Source organism: Phocoena phocoena, chromosome 13 (genome assembly GCF_963924675.1).
Source record: "Phocoena phocoena chromosome 13, mPhoPho1.1, whole genome shotgun sequence".
Lineage (NCBI taxonomy): Eukaryota > Metazoa > Chordata > Mammalia > Artiodactyla > Phocoenidae > Phocoena > Phocoena phocoena.
The window spans coordinates 26,108,863-26,126,130 of record NC_089231.1 but is presented as its reverse complement, the minus strand read 5'-3'; positions in this window follow the sequence as shown (position 1 = coordinate 26,126,130).

Here is a 17,268-nt window from a genome sequence, read left to right as displayed (position 1 = left end):
CTTTTAAAGAGGAGACTGGGTATAATTATTTTTACTGAAGTACAGTTGATTTATAATGTTGTGTTAATTTCTGCTGTACAGCAAAGTGACTCAGTTATACACATATACACATTCTTTTCCACTATGGTTTATCACAGGATATTGGATATTGTTCCCTGTGCTGTACAGTAAGACCTTGTTGTCTATCCATCCTATATGTAATAGTTTGCATCTGCTAACCCCAAACTCCCAGTCCATCCCTCCCCCACGGCGCCTCCCCCTTGACAACCACAGTCCGTTCTCTATGTCTGTGAGTCTGATAATTTAAATGCGTGATAGATTTCTACCCCATTTGCCAAAAGCCATCCTAAAGAGGGCTGAGAAAAGTCTGTTACATGCTGGTAATTATATAGTGGAAACAGGTACCCTTGCAGACATGAAGTCAGAGGGCTCCTACCGTCCTGGCTGCCTAGACAGCTCATCTGAGTGCGGTCACTGAGGAGCCACAGCCAGGTACGTGGGGCCCGTGGAATGGCTTCTCATCCTAGGAAGGAGTAACCTGACCCAGGAATTCTAGGAACCAAGCAAATTCAAAATTCTACACATATGAAAATAAACTAAATGGCCACCAATCAAGTCATTTCCCTGTCCTAGACCCTCCTGAACTTTCCCTTTGCCCACTCCTGTACCGCTCGTCCCCTGCACGCTCACCATCCCCACTGTGCCTCTGCTCAGGCTATGTTCTCAAAGGCGAATGCTACCCACCCTCGCCTCGCCATCTTGGCCCACCCTCATTGCTCCCTCTGGGACCCTGCAGCACTTTGCGCCACAGACTGTGCTTTGGATCTGATTCCATACTGCTCTACAGTCAGAATTGGTTACATCCATGACAGCACATCAAGATTCTCCCAGATAGGTGGCGTTTCTCCTACAGCACCCACAGTGCGAGGCACAAAAAAAGACCGGCTGATCAACCAACATATTTGATTTAGAAATGTAAATAAAATAGCCCCATGCCTCCTCAGGCGCAGCCATGGCTGAACGCTCACACTCTTGCACTGTCTTCCAGATTCAGCATCTTCCTCATTCCCTTGATTTGGGGGGTGCCAATCCTGGTTTTCTCATGTCAAAACAACTTCTGTGCCTGTCTAGCTCTCTAAAGACATAGTTACTGACTTAGAGGTTTTTCCGTTGGAATGAGCACCATCGTCCCCCAAGGACTGGAGTGCCATGGGGTGTTCATTAGGACCACACTGCAGCATCTACAGCTTCAACTGAGACCAGTCTAACTCACAGCCCCCAGCCCCGAATGGAGGGTAAGGACTAAGCCAAGTCCACTTGGCTTCCAGGGACAGGATGAGAATCACAAGGCTCATGGCCTCCAGTGTTTTGAAAAAAGCTACCCCTGAAACTCAGAGAAGTGCTTTAGCACCTCCAGTTACCATTTACTTCTATGAGCTGGATTGGGTTGGTCCACAATCCCAAGTCTCCCCCTGCTCCCACCCCAAGCTCACACTCATTTCAGGGCTTGCCAAAACCTGTGATCACAAAAGAGAAAATGAGAGCAGCTGATCAAGATGGGACCCCGAGGAAGGCCAAAAAAAAAAAAAAAGGTGGAGGGAGGAAAGAAGCATACCAAGTATTTCAAGGAAAACAACTTAAAAATTAATGAGTTGTCAGAAAGGGAAGACATCACAAGAGGATCAATCAGGGAAGTTTTTCTGAGCACCTGTCAGTTGATCAAGGAACATTTACTGCAGGCCCGCTGTGCATAAGGCACTGCTGGAAATGTTGAAGTGGATACAAAGATGTAGCATATATAAAAAAGAAATGTTTGGGTAAAACTGATTTTAGCCTCTGACGTCAAGGAGCTTATAATCTAAGTGGCGTTCATTAAATCTAAACCACTCTTCCTGAAAGGCCCCGATACTTATAAACTGGCTGTCGAGGTTTCTTTCATGAGTGCCCGTGTCACTCTCTCCCAGGGCTTCCATATGAGATTTTGTGTATATACCTCTCACGAGCTTCCAAGTGCTGCGGCCAGTTATTGCTATGGGGGGAGGGAATTTTCAATAGCGGTGGTTAGGGAAGACTTTGCAGAGGAGATCAAATTTAAACTGGGTCAAGAAGAATGGATAAATTTGGAAGTGCAGAGTGAAAGCTGGAGAGCTTTCCAAGGCAGAAAGGAGCTCATGGTTTAGCAAGGAAGTTAAGTGTACATAGGCCTAATTATAACATGATAAATGCCCTCCCACCAGTATAGACAAATGACAAAGGAAATGCTCAGAAGGGACAAAGAAGTTTGGAGAGAATAAAGCGAGGTCCTTGGTGGGGGTGATATCTGAACGGGGCTTTGAGGGATGACTAACATTATATCAGGCTGAAGAGAGAAGGACATTCAAGGTACTAGGACCAAAACAGGCAAACACTGAAGCCAGAAAGAGCAAGTCTGGGGTAAGAATGTCTATGTAGAGCCAATATTTAGATAATATTAAAGATTCCATCTTCCTCATCAGTTTTCTTCCAGCAGTCTTTCCAATAAAGCAAGGCCATGATGCTTAATAATGGCAGGACAGAAAAGGCTCTGTACTAGAGTAATAGCATTGTAACTACTCAGCTGTGATGTTTAGAGTCTTTATTTATTATTTTATTATTCTTTGATATCTCTAGGATGAAGATAAGGAGTCTTGAAAGTCGGGTTTTATTGAGAATGAAAAGGGAGTTCTAAATTCTAAGAACTCCATTCACATACCAAAAGCAAACTTGGACAACTGAACGTGGAGATTTACTCTAAGCCATAGATACAGGGAACTTGGGATATGAGGTAAGGAGAGTCGTTTCATTAGGGAGAAAGTAGAAAGACTCCTAGTGTAGGGAGAGAAGGATTCAGAAAGGAAGAGTAGGTTTTAAAGAAGTAAGAACATCTGTGACTTCACTTTCCTTCCTCTCAGGGTCAATACTCGTGTCTGTGTGTGTGTGTGTGTGTGTGTGTGTGTGTGTGTGTGTGTGTGTGTGTGTGTGTGTGTAGGGGGCAGGATGGGGATGGAGGGTGAGACAGAAATTGCATGATGGGTAAATGGACCACTTTCCTAGGCATAGCCTGGGGAAGATTGCGAGCCACTCAGAGAAGTCCTTCTTGTGACTCAGAGGCATATGCAATACGGCTTAGGGGCACTAGCTCATGATTGGTAGAGGGAGCTGACCAGCTAGTCTGAGAAGACTCTGTTGGCTTCCCAAAGCTTGAGCAAGATGCTCAGGACATCCCAACGTTCCCACCTCCCCCTTTTCCAAGAGTCAGCAGATAAAGAGTCCTAAAGTTGGAAAATGAAGGCTGTTGAAAGGGGAGACCTTGAAACCACGGGCAATGGCAGAGTTGTGGTCAGCAGCGGGACATGCCAACATGTGAACAAAAGCCAAGGAGTCACTCACATGCACCAGCAGATTCAGTAAGGACAGTAGCCACTGAACAGAGACAGCAGGATGGAACAGCAGAAGCAAGACTGGCCAAGGACCTGAGCAGTCACTGGAGAACCGCTTCCCCCGTCACACAGAGGTGACTTCTACTCCCCCATCCACTAGAGCCATCTCGGGAAGGAAGACTGGAAGACACTTTGAAAAGCTGAGCATTTATTCCAAAGAGGCAATCTGAAGCCCAACATAAGCTGTTGGAATAAGAGAATGAGTTATCTTTGACTGGCAAGTTTAAGGTCATCTACCTCTTCCCACACCCTCCTGAATAAAGCCAGATGGGGCTGATGAGGAATTTTCAATTAATTATATGAAATAAAGAAAGTGCAACTTACTTTTGCACAGTCTAAGTTGCAATGTGTGGGAGGTGGGAAAATGGAATAGCATTGACGGGGCAAGGTCTGAAAGCTCACAGGGAAATGCGGTCTAAAGCAGGGGTTTGCTGACTGACACTCACTTTGGGCTTTCTAAAAATGCAGCTCTCACTGTTCCTTTCCAGACCTGCTAAATCAGAATCCCTCAGGGGAGGCCAGAGAAGCTGCATTTTAAAAGCTCTCCCTGTGACTACATTTCAGAAAACAGTTATCTAAGCACTGGTACAAGAATTAGCCTTGGACAGGACGTCACTTCCTCCCAGTCTGAGGGAAAAGACAAGTGCAGCACCCAATGGCAAGTGCAGTACCCAATGGCAAGTGCAGTAATTGGAGAAGTGACTTCAGCCAGTAAGGTGGTAGGATAGAAAATCGAGATGGCTGGTACAAACTGGTCTCAACATGCTTGGCTGTGAACAGCAGGACAGAAAGTCGTTATGGGGTTGCAAGGAAGTTTGTTTTCATTTTCCTGTTGTCTTTTAAAGTGGGAGTTACTGAAGACATATAGGCTGCAGGAAGGGGCAAGTGGCCACTGAGAACTGAAAACCTGAGAAGGAATAACTGATTGGACACCTTCTAGAGGAGCCACACAGAACTAGCTGGGCTCAGAGTCCATGGCTTAGTCCTGACACAAGACAACTTTTTCTCTGCCACTGGGCTGAGGAGGGGAGAAAGAGGCACTGGTGGTGAGGAGAATGAAAGTTCTGGAGAGTCACCTAAGGGCTGATAAAGATACATCTCACCGTTGGGCCTCGTAGAACCTGGAGATAAGATCAACTTTCCTTGCAAATTTTAGCTCCCAGTCCACATTTAGCAAAGACAAAAATACCCAAAGGCTTTCTTCAGGGAGGGCTGTGGAAGTGGATTGGAATGGAAGGAAATTCTTTTTTTTTTTTTTTTAACTATATCTATGTATTGTTCAGAAGTTTTGGTTTTCATGAAAAAAATGTTCTTATATATCCATGTAACTTTTTAAAAAAATACCAAAGCACACTATGACATTTTTGGATTGTATGTAAAATGCATAATACTTTTGGATAATATAAGTTGGAAAATAAGAAAAGATAGAACTTCATCTAATAACTGCCTAAACAATTTACCAAAACATGAACAAGGAAATAATCACGAATGGTTTAACGTAACATTACTAACTGATTAACGTGGCATGTTTAATACTATGTATGTCCAATACATTTTCTATGCTCATTATATCCGAACATAATGCTAGCTGATCAATAGAATTCTTTGGTTCCACTGCACACTTTTATTTTAGGACACTTGCAACAGACAGGACAAAGAAATGTTTAGTTTCAAATACACTGATGAAAGTATATAGTCAATTTAAGGCACATTAAAAAAATCATGCATAAAAAATGTCTAAAATGTTTATATTTAATTTCAAACACCAAATTTGTGTGTTGCTCAAAGCAAGTTAAAAAAAAATTGTCCATTATGGCTTGCTGAATGGCTTAATTTTAGAGATTTTTCTTATGATTTGTAATAGCTTTCTCTAACTCAACGTGCTGCTGGAGATACTTCAAACATTTCCTGTTAAAAATACATATACATCCAAAGCAAGGAGGAGAAGAAAAAATTACACCACCTAACACAGTGGTTTTCTCTGGTTGTTGTAATCTGGATAATTTTTTTGCTGGTGCTTTTGTATTTCACAAAAATAATGGGTATATTATAAAGTTAAATATAAAGAGTTTCATCCACTGTGCCGCCCGTAAAAGACCACAGAATATTTTTGTGTATTTACATGAATGTGATAAACAAAAGGAGTTGTGTGACCATTAAAGAGGAATATGGGGAAGGGGAGCTCATTTAAACATATATTCGAGGAGATATATACTCAGTTCTCTGAAAAATGTGGTAAGGAAACATTGGGCACCTAAAAGTTGAAGGCTGAAGTCAATTCCACTTTCCAGGGCTACCAAGCCTAGCCATGTCTCCAAAGAAACGCTCGCTCCCCAACTTCAACAGCAGAGACTCGGACCCTCCAGACAATTTTGATACTTGTAATAAACAGGACACAGATAATTGTGGTGTTTCCTTTTTTAAAATGTGTGTCAGTTACAACATACCGTGATCCATCATTATTATTGGCGAATCTTTCCTAAAGCACTTCAGGCCTCCAGAAAGGTCCAGCATTAGGTACAGCAGGCATACAGCTTCTTTGTACGTAAAAAGTCCCAGAAAGATTCTGGAAGTGGCATTAATGAATGTAAAGTTCATCATTAAGAGAAAATGTTTCTCTGAATCAAAGGCTTCTTTTTACCTCATTTGTGAGGTGGACTCTCCTAGTTCTGTACAAGCCAGGCTCCAAGTTTAGAGGGTGCTAATTCCGGTCATATGATAATGACCAGGGGCAACCGCAAGGAAGAACCTAGAGTAGACAGAAAATACACTGCTTTGGTTTTAACTCACCTTCATGGTGTATGTTAGAAGAGGCTTCTACTTAATGCTCCATGGATTGAAAACACTTGAACCAAATATATCCCAGCTTGGGATGTCCTCAAGCTTCCCCACATTTCCCACTCTTCACTGGCAAACAAGTACAACAGTGAGACAGCACAAAGCGTGGGCACGGCGGATTGACTGCTGTTAGGGCCCCAATTCTTCACCCTCCTGGTACCCTCCTCCTTTGCCATTTCACTGTGTGGTGCCTTTCCACGCTGAGCTTTGCTTGGGGCTTGCTTCTGGGGAATGCAGATCAGTCAGTAGGGAGCGTGCAGACTTGAAAGGGGCTCCTGGGACTGGGCTCGGTTGCTGTTCCCTCCTGCCACCTCATGGAAACATGCCTGGGGCAGCTGCAGGAGGATGAGACACAGAAAAGGGCTGAGTCAAGGCCACCTCCCCAGCGAGCCAGGCAAAACTAGAACTACCCAGAGACGCCCCATCTAAATCACTGACCTAACTCGTAAACTAAATGAATGTTTACAATTGCACACCACTGGGCTTTTATGGTTGTTATGCATTACTTCTGTGGCAACGGTTAACTGCTCCCACAGGTTTTCATTTACTTGACATCTCTCAGTGTGGTATCTCTTGCCGCTTTTCTGAGGCAGGTTTGGTAGCAAAGACCTTCTTTGCTGCCACCACCTCCTGACACTCCCTCAACTGTGGATTCAGTCCTCCAGCGCTGAGCTTCTACTCTGTGTAAAGTGTTCTCATTCAATCCTCATGACCACCCTGAAAAGCAACTTCCTCATTTTGGGGAATTGGAGGAAATGAGGAACTTGAAGCAGCAGACTGTTGAAATTATCTATCTGATGTCACCATAAATTGGCAGAATCAGGGCCCAAACGGAAGACCTCTGATTCTGAGTTCAGCTGTATTTTCCATTACATCAGAAATGATAACCAAGGCTTAAAACTAGCAGAATATGATTCTGTCCAAAGTCATTAAAGACAGAAAAAGTTTGTTTTAAAAAGGCAACTGAGTTTTATTCCATTATCCAAGATAACTGAAGTAGTTGACCATTACAGGGCTCTTTTCTTCAAGCATCCCACCCTTAGCATTTTTGTTGCTTAAATGTCCTTTAAGACATTGCTATTCCCAGTTGAGAAACAGCCAACCAGGAGACTAAATTATATAAATCTTCCATTTCTCAGTTTTATCTAAGATTTTATGTTCAATACCCCTTTTCAGCCAATCACTAATTATGTAAATTGTAAATGTGAAGATTAGTTGTTCCTTGGTGGCAATACTCAATAGAATAAAAGTACACCCACAAAACTAGAAATTAAGAGAGGATACACAAAATATGCACCCATTTTAAAGGTGATTTTCTGAAGGATGTAATAACAAGCCAGATTCTTAGCCATCTCTCCCTTTTGTGATTTTGGCTCTTACAAAACAGAAACAAATCAATTAAATATTCTAAGATAAGGCAGTTTTCTAAGGGTTAATTGCAGGAGGTTATAGGGGTAGGATGGAAATGGGGGAAGCAGAACATAGAGAATTAAGTAACATTTTGCTGAATGAAAATCACACCACATGAGATGTCATATAGACACTGCTAGAAACTTTACTCCAAATTTAGTTTCCCAAGTCTAGCTTGATTTTATTAACATATTTGATTTTATACTTATGTTAATTTAAGCACCTAGATACTGGAATGATAAAAGACAGGAAAACAACTGTTTAGTTAAAAAGTAGTTAAACTTTTAGAGGATAACATTTTGTCAGTGGTCGTTGCTTTAGAATTTAAAAACTGAATTTTACTTTGCATCTTACTTCCTTTATGCATGTAACTTGGAGCAGAAAATTCCCCCTTTAACAACTTCAGAGCAAAGCAAGAAACCACAGTGGTTTGCAGGCCACTAATTCTGTTACAGATGAAAGCATTCAATTATCTCTATAAAATTCAATTCCTTAGAAAATGTGTTTATGATTGACTAAGTACGTTTTTAAAATGTGGTGATACCACATGCTATTATTCAAGATTTTGATTTAAAAGTTGGAACAAAGTAACTTGTGGTTCTTGGGTAAATCACAGACACTAATCTGTTTTTTCAATATAAAAATATTTTCATTATAAAAAGGCAACCTAGAATACTTTTATTCCAGATGTTAGGCTAGGCTTGTGTAAATCTTCATTTTTTCCCACTACAGCCCAAACATACTTAAAAACTGCAATCATTTAAAAGTGGGTCATCAGTTATATTAATATCTTATTTACATGGCATTTATGTTTAAAATAGTGTGATCAAATACTGCCAATAACAAGTTAAAATAGCTTAGAGATAAGATCTCTCATGGAAAAAACCTTAACAAGATCTAAAAACAGAGTTAATTCTAGCTTAAGTTCAAGATGGGTGGTCTCAATGGAATCACTGTTGGGCAGTGGTTAAGGCCTCTCTGATGATTGCTACTTCTCACCATAAGTGTCTACAAATACACAAAATTCTGCATAAAATTTCAGAGGGTTCTCTAGATTAATTATCTCCAGCTGTGAGCAGAAAGTTAAGTTTCACTTAATACACACACACATATATGTACATGTTTCAACTCCCCCCGCCCCAAACCAGCAGTCCATCCTCGGCTGGGGTTATGGCTGGTGTTCTCATGTCCTCTGCCCCAGCCAGCCAGCTCAGTAGCACAATCTCTGTGTAGATTACAAGACCCAAGGTGTAGAGTTATGCATGGTTTTTACCTCCTGGCTATCTAGGTGCTATTATTAGACGTGGACTTCACGGTAGCACCTACCTAGCTTGTGGTTGTCAGTTTTCTGCTCACCATTCATAGCAGCTCAGTAAAGTTGTCCAGCTTTCATGCACGTTCAGATCCACAAGTTCTGTTCCAAGACCTCATTTTGACTGGTCCCCAAAGTCCTCTCCATCTATCCAAATTCAATGCATCCTTGAACACTGTGCTTAAATCGTATCTTGTCCTTCCTCGTCCTGCACCGCACTGTTCAGAAGCGACTTCGCCTTCCTCTGTGATCTTATCCTTCCTGAACTACTTCCTAAACTTTTTCAACAAACTTATTGCTGCACAGCATTAAAGTAGGTACAAAAAGATTGAAGATTATATAAAAACGATGGCAAATCCCTATCTCAAATAAGGTCACGTAGCTTGGACAGTAACACACTCTGTTCTCATGGCTTCCTAAAGATCGTGTTGGCTTATCACAGAACTTGCTACCCATAAGTCTGATTCAATGTTCTTGCCCTCAGTTAGTGTGGTCCGCTTTAAGAATGCAATTACGTCTATGTGCAAACTAGCATCCGATCAATTCTACAAGTATTTTCATATCTATTCATTGCAGCAGAAAACAGCTTTTATGTATGCCTTTGACTTTTGGATCCCTACATTTGCAAACTTAATTTTTAGGTTGGGCTCATCTTGTATTATTTTGATGAAAAGGATGAGTCTGTTAAAAAGAAGCTGGATAACTGCATGGTGCAAATATATTCTTGGGCAGCGGATGAACATGACCTTCGCCCTAGTCCTTGGGCACACCTCACGCTGAGAACGAGGGCACTGGAGTACATCTGTGTGATATTAATAGGCATGCTTCCCACACTAGGACTTTCAATTTCTTTTGAAGCAAGTGGGAAAAAAGGATTTGCCAACTGGAGAGAAAGGCCAAACATACAAATAATACTTCTCTCCTACCCTTCAGCCCCTTGAATATGCACAATTATGGACACTGGGGTTGCTATAAAAAATCTTCCGATGCAGATAACCAGTGTCACTAACACCAGGGTAACAAGCAGGAAAGTTCCCAGGGTGAAGTGACGATGGAAAAGGATCTCTTCTAGTCGTCTGTCAACTGAAGTGATGTTGCAGTTCAATGCTGGAAGGCTCCTTTTAGATTGTTTATAGAGTTGTATGGTGTAGCAATTTAAGTAGGATTTGTTCAAGTAGGTTTCCTACCAACACAAAATTGTTAACGAAATCAAGCTAGGCCCTGGGCTGTTCAATGCCAAGTAGCATAGTGTATTTTAGATTTTGAGGTCCCTTTTGTTGCATCCTAACGTAGGTGTCTTAAATGGTCTAATGAAAGCAGTCTGCTAATGAGAGAAGTATTGATTCATCCTAGGAACTGAGTTCCGGCGAGGCACAAAGAAAGTCTGGTTGATCTAAAAAGTTTGTTTTTCAATTATTTCATGATGATATTAATTATGAGTACACCTTACGTATTATTTTTCAATGAAATCTTTAAAAGAATACCATTTGCTGTTTCTGCTAAGAGTACATTTTGAGGGTAAATGTGAATTTCACTTTCTAGTCCATTTACAGCACAGATCATTATTAGATGTATTACTAGTGTATTAGATCATTACTAGTGTATTAGATCATTATTTGGTACAGGCAAGCTCTGAAGTAAGCTAAAATGCCTAACCTGCTAGCACTACGAGGTGCGTTTTGTGTGTGTATACTAAGCAGTGCGTTATCTGTCTGCCAGGGGAGTGGGATAAGCTTTTTATATAACACCAAACTTAAAAAATAAAAAGATGCACTCAATAGCATAATTCCATTATGTGAAAATACACACAACAAATTTTTTTTGTTTCTGTACAATTTAGAGTGTGGTCAGCAAAATATAATCCCCTCTAAAAAAAATCAGTTTAAGTCAAAATCAACGAAAACGATTAAAAATTAGTCCCATAATAACATGGTAAACAACTCAAATCGCTTTTTTTTTAATGCTAGGAAAAATGTTCACCTTTCAATGGTGACAGTACTATTAACACAGGTAGAGAGCCAACAAGGTAAAAAGTGAAAGCACATACACAGACACACACAAATATATATAAAATTTGACCAGAAATCACAGGACATTTAAGCAACGTTTTCTTAACTTTTTTTTTTTTTTGTACTTTAAATAGACTAAAATATTTGGTGTGGGTGGTGGGAAGGAAATCAGTATTTCACAATTTTAACTTGAAAACCAGCTGAAATAAAGCCTCAGCTCACTGTTTAATTAAAAAAAAAAAGGAAACACATCATATTTTGACAATCATAGGATTAAAGCTTACAAAGAACACATCTACCATCTACATCACAGTGCACAGAGGATGCAGTCTGAGGACTACCACAGGGAAACAATAACAGACTCTGCATCCATCATATTGCATTACAAAATTAATGCCGTCTTAGAAAAATCTCACCTCCCGTGGTCGGTGTTGTAGCTGGTAAGCACCTGAGGGGTAGGAGGCTATCAGAACTTAGGGTGCTGCTCTGTCTGGATCAGGACACCCAATTCCTTCACCTGCCATTGGCTGATGCATTTAATAATCTCAATACAACATTCACTGAGAATAAATATAATAATGCCACATTCTGGCTTCTTGAGCAGGATAGTCTGGGGAATGTAGTAGAGGATAGAGCATCAAAGGCCATATTTTCCCTCAAGAGAGAAGGAATCCACAGCATTACTCAGTTTTCCTTTACTGTGAAAATTTAAATTTAACCCCATAAAGACATGATCTGTACTTACAAATACACACAGGTTCTGAAGAACTTTGCTATCTAGTTGCCTCTTCTGTTTCATTAAACCACCAGTTATCTTCCCTGGATTACTGTTAGTCTCACTACCACGTTGGTGCCATGAGCTATTATTGGTATAAATCTCACATTCCATACACAATAGTAAGTGATTGGAGGACACATATGCTATAGGGCAGCTGAATTTAACCGCAACTATTACAATGTTTAAGGTGAGGGTAAGTCACAAGAACACTTAAGGCTATCAGCTCCTCCTTGGTGTGCCTGGGGACTCCTGGGTTTAGCACTCAAAGTCCTGCATCCAGGGGACTGCCTCAGTCCCAGGCACACCAGGGCAGTTGGTCACCCTAAGAACACTACTCACTCCTCCTTTAGTCTCGCTAGAGAAAGGGTAAGAATTTTCAAGAGTAAATAGGGCTACTTACGAGGGAATTGGCTTAAAAATATTTTTAGGACATTTGCTAATCATTAGTTCCTAGAAATATCTTATTTAACAGTGTCAATTTTAAGAATAGTTGGTAGAACGTAAGCAAATTGTTGAGCAGTGTATAAAAGTTCATCCTTGAAACCTGTTTTCCCACAAATCCTCTATATGTTCTTCTGGTTTTGTCCAGTTATAGAGCATTTTACCGTATCTTTTTGAGATTTTGAGAGCTAAATGAATAATAGTTTTATATTTTTTGATATTATTTTCTTTTTAGGTGAAAACACGCTTCGCCAACTATTTCCTACATTCTTGTTTCATATATTAACATGAAGACTGCCAACTGGGGCTATTTCCCTCAGATTACAAAGGCCTAGAATTATGTTACTTTTAACTGTGCTCTACCAGAAGGTCTGGCCTTGGGAAAAGATGGCCAAAAAAAAAAAAAAAAAATTCTCAGATATGAATGTTTTTATTTTGCCTACAAAATGCTGTGATCTAGCTCAACAACTACACAACTGCTTTCATCTTAATCTTTATAGTTTTTCTTGTTTTGTTGTCTTGTATAGAAATGGTATCACAGTCTCACTATCACTAATAAAAAGATATAAATATTTATGCCTTAAAGGCCAGGGTCAAAACAGCAAAAATGAAGCCTGAGGTAAAGTTGGTCTAAGAAATGACCATTTTGGGTTCTACATTTTGCCAAAAAATAGGGTGTTTTTTAAAAATGTAAAAGCCATGCATGTTACCTACTTGCTATGTATGTGATAATTCTTTCTCTTGATTAAAATTAATGTGTGTATATTAGTTACATAAAACCAACAAATGACTACATTCTTAATGCAGGTACATACATTCATCAGAAAAGGACCCTAATCGTTTTCACCAACTTTTTTTTTTTTGCTGTTTGAACAATGCAAGAACATGAATAAAGAGAGTGACAAACAAGTATTTTCTTAGGAACTTACTGAGAAAGGAAAATCTCTTTGGAAGAAAAAGACTTCAGTAAGACTTCTATTCCTACAGACAAATGCTGAGAACTAACTTTATGTCACAGCACTGTAATCGGTAGGACTGACAGAACCAGAAATATGGCAAAAGTTACCTAGTGACTAACGCTGTAAAACCGCCAAAAGCTTTAAAGCCACAGGGAGAAAGAAGAGTCAAGTGTGAAATGAAAACCGTAATAGTGAAGCACTTTTACAATTCTAAACCCTCACTTTTGTCCTTAAATCAATATATTACGGATTTCACGGTTCAATAAATTAGCATCTTTAATTAGAAAGAGAAAGTAAATCCCTACCCCGCCCCCCCACCCAAAAGAGCAAACTGGAAATTCTATAGAAAGTAAGAGCTTGTTTTTTTTTTTTTAAAAGAGGGTAGAAGAATATAATTTGGGGGGAAATTTGGTTGGAGAAACATCTAAAAGTCCTTTGTGTGGAGTTAATGAATCCTCACTTCAGTCCTAACATCAGTGGTACTATTCTTTCAAAGGGCCCTTACATCTCAATCAATGGTGAAATTTTGGGTCTATTATGGATCTCATGGCAGCAAACCAATTGACACTGAAGTTAACTCAGACTAATACACTCTGGTCAGATCCTCTGTGAATCAGAAATGGCCCAGAGAACTTTGGAAAATCCATTTCTGTTGAGCACAGCTAAGAAAGTCATCTTGAGGCTACCCTTCAATACAGGAAAACTTGACTTGGTAGTGGTGCTTCCCAGGGTATCTTAAGCAGCAGTCTTAAGCCGGGCGAAAGAGCAGGTGTGGCGGACACACAACCTAACATTATTAAAAAAAAAAAAAAGGTAACCTTAAGCAAGTACCTTCCAGAGACCACTCAGAGCTTTTTTTTTTTTTGATGTTCCAGTTATGATTCTTAATTGTCAAGCTGCCTAAAAATGGCATATTAACTGAACTGCCAAATGAGGACCCTGGCAGAATAAAAAATTTACCCTGATGGTCTGTCCATGAAAGGAAAATGTCTGCAAGAAGCTTAAGAATTTTTTTACTGATATGAGATTTAAACAATAGAATCATTGAACACTGTTAAAATGTATGCAAATAACCCCTACTGTTAAGATTTTTCTGTGAGTGTATATATAAATCCATACATACACATTATATAATTTATTTCCTACTAAAAAGATTTAAGGCAGTTATGCTATATATAAAGTCAGCTATAATATCCAAGATAAAACAGTTCCTACTCAAGAAATTATATGAACACATTAGACAAGTTCTCATCATAAAAGCTATCATGAGGCTATCTATATCTAGTATAGCTCACATTTCCTGGTTGAGGTTTCAAACATAGGAATTCCACTCCAAGAGATAATTTGTCCCTCAATCCCCACACACAAAAGGTAGTCTTGAACAGACAAAATATTTATGAAAACTTGAAAAGGAAGATATAAAAGGAATTCAATAGGACTCTGACAACCTCTAGACACCACACACTAACATTATTACTCTTGATTGTACTAAATACAACAACCCAATATGCCCCAAGGTGGAAACAGGGCTAGTATTATGAGGAAATCATTGACTGCAACTACCGGAAAAGTTCATAATCCTGAACATAATTTACAACAGAATCTGACGATGTACGCTATCATCACAAAAACATTTAACTGGATAGAATTTCTGAGCCATTTGTAAGATTTAAGTGACTGACCAATCTCCACAATGTCAACCTTCGTGGTGAAGAAATTAGGACCCTGGGATTGAACAGCACCATCCTTTTTGGTCTTTAGTAAAGTTCAAAGGAGAGAAACATTCCGATGTATGCAGATACAACACGGTTGGCAAGGAAGAGGACAACTAGCAAAACCACTAGGGATACATGTTGTCAAGAGAAGGGAAGGAAGAATAAAATTCAGTTGATGAATATAAAGGACTTAGCAAAATAAAGTTCACGAAGGAAAGAAAATGGGCAATAATGTGTTATGTCTAAACCTCAATGTGTTGCACCAGAGTAAGAGACAAGATCACGGGTTGCTTATGTCCACAGTCTACTTAGTTATCTAAAGAGATACTGGGGAATGGTGGAGGGGTGGCAAACTGTGAAGCTGGAATGTTCAGCTATGAAAGTAAAGACTGTACATAAAGACAGATGCTAAGTACAGTGAGGATTGTCTTGCGTTATATTACTTCCCACCATCAACCAGACCAGGAGGGCACTGATTATTGAGTAAATGCTCAAAGTATTTAGTTATTTAGAAAAAAGAAAGATGTTAAAGGTATATTTGGACAATTTTTGGAAGAGGTAGAGAAACCAACTGGGTATATATACTCTTTTATTTGATTTCAACTAGCAAGAGACTAGACTGATTGTTTTTCAAGTTCAAAATCTTAGTCTTGATGAAACTGACAATAAAGGCACAAATAAAGTGAAATTATCAATAAAATAATTTTAACAAAGGAGGATATCTGGCAATGTTTAAAGGACAGATGAACCAAGCAAAACTAGATATGATGTGAGGTTTAAAAAAAACCCCAGATATTAACAATTTGCAAATATATACTTAGAATACAGAATAAGAGTAAGAATACAGAATAAGAATATATAGCTTTCAAGAAAAATTAGGCAGATTTTCTTCTGGCAAAGTGACAGGTCCTGAGAGAGAAAGTAACCCCACACGACTAAGATGGCTTGAGAGTCAGTACCAAGTCCCAGTTATCTTTTTATTACTTAACATCTATCACACTGGGTAGGTAAAGAACAGGCATCAATAAATGTTTATTGAACGAATGTATATCATAATGTACAATTAGTACACTAACTGGTATAGTTCAAATCTAGTCAGGAAAGTCAAACTTTTTTTTAAGCAGTAAAACTTTTTTAATAAAGAAATCATTCTATTGGAGTTCCTACGTGGAACTCCAACACAGAATAAAAATGAAGCTGCCACTGGCCAGGCCAAAGTCAGTGGGAATGTCACCAGCCTCCAATTCCCTAAACCAGCCCTAAGGTGTATGTAATCCACTGTGAAAACCACCATTCATCTTAGAAATGTGACAGAAAGCATGATCCTTCAGTTCTCATGTTGTTAAACTGAGGAAATTACCAGCACTGTGTAGAAGAAATTCTAAATGATGTTGCTAATCTAAATAAAGACAAAATTCTACAGAGAGGAGATCTTATCACTTAGAAGAATGAAAACAAACCCTATAAAGGGAAAAAACAATCGGCAAAAATTAGGCCACAGTGGCCAAAACAGAATGCAAAACCAGCATCGCATTAAAAAGCAAGGAAGACCACTGAACACACTCATACAAATGTAACCACCACCACCACAAAGTCAACGGCTTGACAGGTCTAACCGCTGAATACATGGGTGCTTCCAAAGAGGTGAGTCCCAGTTTCATACTGTACAGAAGAATGCCACCAGAACTGTAGAGATGTGATCCACTACTGAAATGCTACAGATGGCACTGCTTTGCTTAACATATCAATGCAAGAGCAACTGCCAGGATGTTCTATCACTTTCAACCAGACAAAGAACAGTGTTCCCTAACATCAGTACAAGTCCTCTAGTAAGCAAACACTTCCAAAGGGCAGAGCCTCCACATTTCCAACAGGTCTGACTGTGGTTAATACCTGGGACATTTACTCTATCCACAGGATGGACTGCAGAAGTAATCATTTCGGGCAGCAGGACATCTGGAAGCAAGCAGCCAGTCACTACAATAGTGAAAATCTGCCCAAGGCAGAACTGAAGAAAGGGTTGTTCAATTAAATGGTATTGACCTGGTGTAAACTTTTTACAGGAAGGATTTGAGGAAGAGGAAATATTAGTGAGAATGACACATGAAGCAATCTATCACAAAGTAAGGCCACCTTCAACTATTATAAACTGTAGAACCAATCTGATCCTCAAGTTTGGACCTGTGTAGAGGTTTTTGCATAAAGCATAAACACCTAATAAATTATGAGTTTCCTTTAAAATAAGCCTTTGCATTTGATGCCATTTTCTTTGCCAAGAATGCCTATTTTTCTCTCCACAAGGCTTGCTCCTTTCTCACCGAAATGTTAGCTCAAGCATCACTACCTTT